This window comes from Triticum aestivum, chromosome 1B (assembly GCF_018294505.1).
Source record: "Triticum aestivum cultivar Chinese Spring chromosome 1B, IWGSC CS RefSeq v2.1, whole genome shotgun sequence".
NCBI classification, from domain to species: Eukaryota; Viridiplantae; Streptophyta; class Magnoliopsida; order Poales; family Poaceae; genus Triticum; species Triticum aestivum.
The window spans coordinates 191,286,052-191,292,051 of NC_057795.1; positions in this window are offsets into that span (position 1 = coordinate 191,286,052).

Here is a 6,000-nt window from a genome sequence, read left to right on the forward strand (position 1 = left end):
CTATGGTTGCGTTTTACCTTAATGAATCTTTAGTAGTTGCGGATTCTTGCTAGAGTTCCAATCATAAGTGCATATGATCCAAGTAGAGAAAGTATGTTAGCTTATGCCTCTCCCTCAAATAAAATTGCAATAATGATTACCGATCTAGTTATCGATTGCCTAGGGACAAATAACTTTCTTGTTGACAAAAGCTCTTTACTTTTACTAACTTAGTTGTGTCTTTATCTAAACAGCCCCTACTCTTTATTTACGTGCTCTTTACTTTCTTGCAAAACTATCCTATCACACCTACAAAGTACTTCTAGTTTCATACTTGTTCTAGGTAAAGCAAACGTCAAGCGTGCGTAGAGTTGTATCGGTGGTCGATAGAACTTGAGGGAATATTTATTCTACCTTTAGCTCCTCGTTCGGTTCGACACTCTTACTTATCGAAAACTGTTGCGATTCCCTATACTTGTGGGTTATCAAGACCTTTTTCTGGCGCCGTTGCCGGGGAGCAATAGCGTGGGGTGAATATTCTCGTGTGTGCTTGTTTGCTTTATCACTAAGTAATTTTTTATTTGCTGTTCTTAGTTGCTCTCTATCTTTAGTTATGGATATGGAACGCAAAATACCGAAAAAATTAGCCGTACTTGATACTCATGAGGATGGGGTAACTCCTAAATCCCTTGATTCTCATTATGCAAGAAATATTATATACTACTTTGATAATCCTGAGAAAACCCCATTCAACTTTATAATGGGAGACACGCTGGATCAACGTGAATACTTTAGGGATTATCGCTTGACACAAAAAGGGAAACTATTATGGGATCAATTTATTATGTTGCGTTGGTATGCCTGGGCTCTATGCTTGAGATATGATGTTACTTGTTGCTCTAGGATGGAGGCTCCACACCTTCCCTTTTCATGCAAATTTAATGCTAATGAAAGCTTAGCTTCTTATGCTAATGGTATATATGATTACTATGATGTGGAACAAATAGAAGAATTTGTTGCTTTTAAGGCTGCTTATGAAATTGAAGCTTTGTTTGAAAAGCATGAAGCTTTAGATGATGATGTTTATAGGCCTAAAAATCATGCTATACTTAGATATTGCTATGAAAATTATAAATACAATTACTATATTAATGCATTTATTGAGAAAGTCTCCGTTGTCCAAGAAGAGATTAATATTTTGCAGGAAGCTATGGAAGAAGAAATTGATGAAACTGTGAGCTCATTGGATGAAAAAGATGATGATGAGAGCCAAGAACAAAAGGAGGAGGAGGGGATTAGCTACCCGTGCCCACCTTCTAATGAGAGTAACTCTTAAACTCATACATTGTTTAATTCCCCTTCGTGCTTACCGAAGGATGGTTGCTATGATGATTGCCATGATGATTGCTATGATGATTGTTATGATCCCGTTGATTCTCTTGAAATACCCCTTTTTGATGATGCTTTCTACGCTTGTGGCCAAGATGCCAATATGAATTATGCTTATGGAGATGAACTTGCTATAGTTCCTTATGTTACACATGAAATTGTTGCTATTGCACCCACGCATGATAGTCCTATTATCTTTTTGAATTCTCCAAACTACACTATATCGGAGAAGCTTGCACTTATTAAGGATTATATTGATGGGTTGCCTTTTACTACTGCACATGATGATTTTGATGAATATAATATGCATGTGCTTTCTGCTCCTACTTGCAATTATTATGAGAGAGGAACTATGTCTCCACCTCTCTATGTTTCCAACACGATAGAATTGCAAGAAACTGCTTATACTATGCATTGGTCTTTACTATGTGTGCATGAATTATTCTTTTATGACATGCCGATGCATAGGAAGAGAGTTAGACTTCGTCATTATATGATTTATGTTACTTTGTGCTCACTGCTAAATTACAAATCATTGTTAATTAAAATTGGCTTTGATATACCTTGGGATCTGGGTGGATTCATTACTTGAGCACTAAATGCCTAGCTTAATGGCTTTAAAGAAAGCGCTGCCAGGGAGACAACCCGGAAGTTTTAGAGAGTCATTTATTTATGTTGAGTGCTTTCATATAGTTTAAAAACAAAAAAAATAAAGAGGGGAAACCAAAAACTTTTCAAAAAAGAAAGTGAAAGTGAGAAAGACAAGCATTGTTGAAGTGGGAGCTAGCCTTGAACTTTGTTCATGCTCACGGAGACTTTGTGAATCTTGATTACAGAAACTTTTCAACAAAAATAATTATCCCCTTGTATAATTTCATTGTATTATAAAAATAATGTGCCAAGGTTTGCCTTTAGGATGTTTACAATGCTTGTTGGTTTGTACGGTGCTGGACAGAAACTTTGTCTGTAGAGCACGATTTTACATTTTTAACTAGAACATCAATTGGTTCTGATTCTTTTTGCACTGTCTTGATATACAACTTTTTTATTTTTGCTAATTTTGGTATAATTGTTGGGGTACCAGAAGTATGGTGGATGTTCAGATTGCTACAGACTGTTCTGTTTTTGACAGATTCTGTTTTTGATGCATAGTTTGCTTGTTTTGATGAATCTATCAATTTATATCAGTGGATTAAGCCATGAAAAAGTTATATTAAAGTAGACATAATGCAAAAACAAAATAAGAATTGGTTTGCAACAGTACTTAGAGTGGTGATTTGCTTTATTATACTAACGGATCTTAACGAGTTTTCTGTTGAAGTTTTGTGTGGATGTAGTGTCTAATCGAAGATGTTTCGATGTGAGAAGAAGGAAGAGAGGCAAGAGCTCAAGCTTGGGGATGCCCGAGGCACCCCAAGTAAATGTTCAAGAAGACTCAAGCGTCTAAGCTTGGGGATGCTGGGGAGGCATCCCCTCTTTCTTCAACAAGTATCGGTATGTTTTCGCATTCGTTTCGTTTATGCATTATGTGCAAGTCTTGGAGCGTCTTTTTCAATTAGGTTTTTCTTTTTCTTTTATGCACCATGCTGGTATGAGATAGTCCTTGGTCGATTTATAGAATTCTCATTGCACTTCACTTAAATCTTTTGAGTGTGGCTTTATAGAATGCTTCATGTGCTTCACTTATATCATTTGAAGTTGGATTTCCTGTTTCTCTTTATATAGACAACCGCCATTTGTAGAATGCTCTTTTTCTTCACTTATATTTGTTAGAGCATGGGCATACCTTTTGTAGAAAGAATTAAACTCTCTTGATTCACTTATATCTATTTAGAGAGAATGACAGGAATTGGTCATTCACATGGTTAGTCATAAAATCCTACATAAACTTGTAGATCGCTGAATATGATATGTTTGATTCCTTGCAATAGTTTTGCGATATAAAGATGGTGATATTAGATTTATGCTAGTGGGTGGTTGTGGATTGTAGAGACACTTGTGTTGAGGTTTGCAAGTCCCGCAGCATGCACGTATGGTAACCGTTGTGTGACAAATTTGAAGCATGGGGTGTTTCTTTGATTGTCTTCCTTATGAGTGGCAGTCGGGGACGAGCGATGGTCTTTTCCTACCAATCTATCCCCCTAGGGGCATGCATAGTAGTACTTTGCTTCGAGGGCTAATAAATTCTTGCAATAAGTATATGAGTTCTTTATGACTAATGTGAGTCCATGTATTATACGCACTCTCACCCTTCCATCATTGCTAGCCTCTTCGGTACCGTGCATTGCCCTTTCTCACCTCGAGAGTTGGTGCAAACTTTGCCGATGCAGCCAAACCCCGTGATACGATATGCTCTATCACACATAAGCCTCATTATATCTTCCTTAAAATAGCCACCATACCTACCTATTATGGCATTTCCATAGCCATTCCGAGATATATTGCCATGCAACTTCCATCATCATCATATACATGACTTGAGCATTCATTGTCATATTGCCTTGCATGATCGTAAGATAGCTAGCATGATGTTTTCATGGCTTGTCCGTTTTTTGATGTCATTGCTATGCTAGATCATTGCACATCCCAGTACACCGCCGGAGGCATTCATATAGAGTCATATCTTTGTTCTAGATATTGAGTTGTAAGTAAATAAAAGTGTGATGATCATCATTATTAGAGCATTGCCCCAGTGAGGAAAGGATGATGGAGACTATGATTCCCCCACAAGTCGGTATGAGACTCCGGACTTTATGAAAAATAGAAGAGGCCAAAGAAGCCCAAATAAAAAAAAGAGGCCAAAGAAGCCCACCAAAAAAAAGAAAATAAAAAAATGAGAGAAAAAGAGAGAAGGGGCAATGTTACTATCCTTTTGCCACACTTGTGCTTCAGAGTAGCACCATGTTCTTCATAGAGAGAGCCTTCTATGCTTTCACTTTCATATACTAGTGGGAATTTTCATTATAGAACTTGGCTTGTATATTCCGATGATGGGCTTCCTCAAATGCCCGAGGTCTTCATGAGCAAGCAAGTTGGATGCAAACCCACTTAGTTTCAGTTTGAGCTTTCATACACTTATAGCTCTAGTGCATCCGTTGCATGTCAATCCCTACTCACTCACATTGATATCTATTGATGGGCATCTCCATAGCCCGTTGATACGCCTAGTCGATGTGAGACTTTCTCCTTTTTTGTCTTCTCCACATAACCTCCATCATTATATTCTATTCCACCTATAGTGCTATATCCATGGCTTGCGCTCATGTATTGCGTGAGGGTTGAAAAAGCTGAAGCACGTTAAAAAGTATGAACCAATTGCTCGGCTCGTCATCGGGGTTGTGCATGATGGGAGCATTTTGTGTGACGAAAATGAAGCATGGCCAAACTGTATGATTTTGTAGGGATAAGCTTGCTTTTGCCTTGTTGTTTTGAAAGGACATGATTCCTTTATTGGTACGCTCGAAGTATTACTGTTTTTATGTCAAATGATAGACTATTGTTTTGAATCACTCGTGTCTTAATATTCATGCCATGATTAGACATATGATCAAGATTATGCTAGGTAGCATTCGACATCAAAAATTATTCTTTATCATTTACCTACTCGAGGACGAGCAGGAATTAAGCTTGGGGATGCTGATACGTCTCCGTCGTATTTATAATTTTTGATTGTTCCATGCCAATATTATTCACTTTCATATACTTTTTGGCAACTTTTTATATTATTTTTGGGACTAACATATTGATCCAGTGCCCAGTGCCAGTTCCTGTCTGTTGCATGTTTTTTGTTTCACAGAAACCCAATATCAAACGGAGTCCAAACGGGGAAAAAAACGGACAGAGATTTTTTTTGGAATATTTATGATTTTCTGGAAGTAAAATCAACGCGAAACGGTATCTGAGGTGGGCACGAGGTAGGGAGGCGTGCCCTACCCCCCAGGCGCGTCCCTGACCCTCGTGGTCCACCCGTAAGGCGGTTGATGCTCTTCTTCTGGCGCAAGAAAGATAATTTTATGACGAAGATCTGGGCGAAAGATTCACCCCAATCGGAGTTACGGATCTCCAGATATAAAGGAAACGGTGAAGGGGTAGAATCTGCCAACGCAGAGAACGCAGAAACAGAGAGATAGATCCAATCTTGGAGGGGCTCTCGCCCCTCCCAAGCCATGGGAGCCAAGGAACAGAGGGGAAACCCTTCTCCCATATAGGGAGAAGGTCAAGGAAGAAGGAGAAGAAGGTGGGCCCTCTCCCCCTTGCTTCTGGTGGCGCCGGAACGCTGCCGGGGGCCATCATCATCACCGCTATCTTCACCAACACCGCCGCCATCTTCACCAACATCTCCACCAACTCTTCCTCCCTCTATGCAGCGGTGTAACCTCTCTCTTACCCGCTGTAATCTCTACTTAAACATGGCGCTCAACGCTATATATTATTTCCCAATGATGTATGGCTATCCTATGATGTTTGAGTAGATCTGTTTTGTCCTAATGGCTATTTGATGATCGTGATTGGTTTGAGTTGTATGTTTTATTATTGGTGATGTCCTATGGTGCCCTCCGTGTCGCGCAAGCGTGAGGGATTCCTGCTGTAGGGTGTTGCAATACGTTCATGATTCGCTTATAGTGGGTTGGT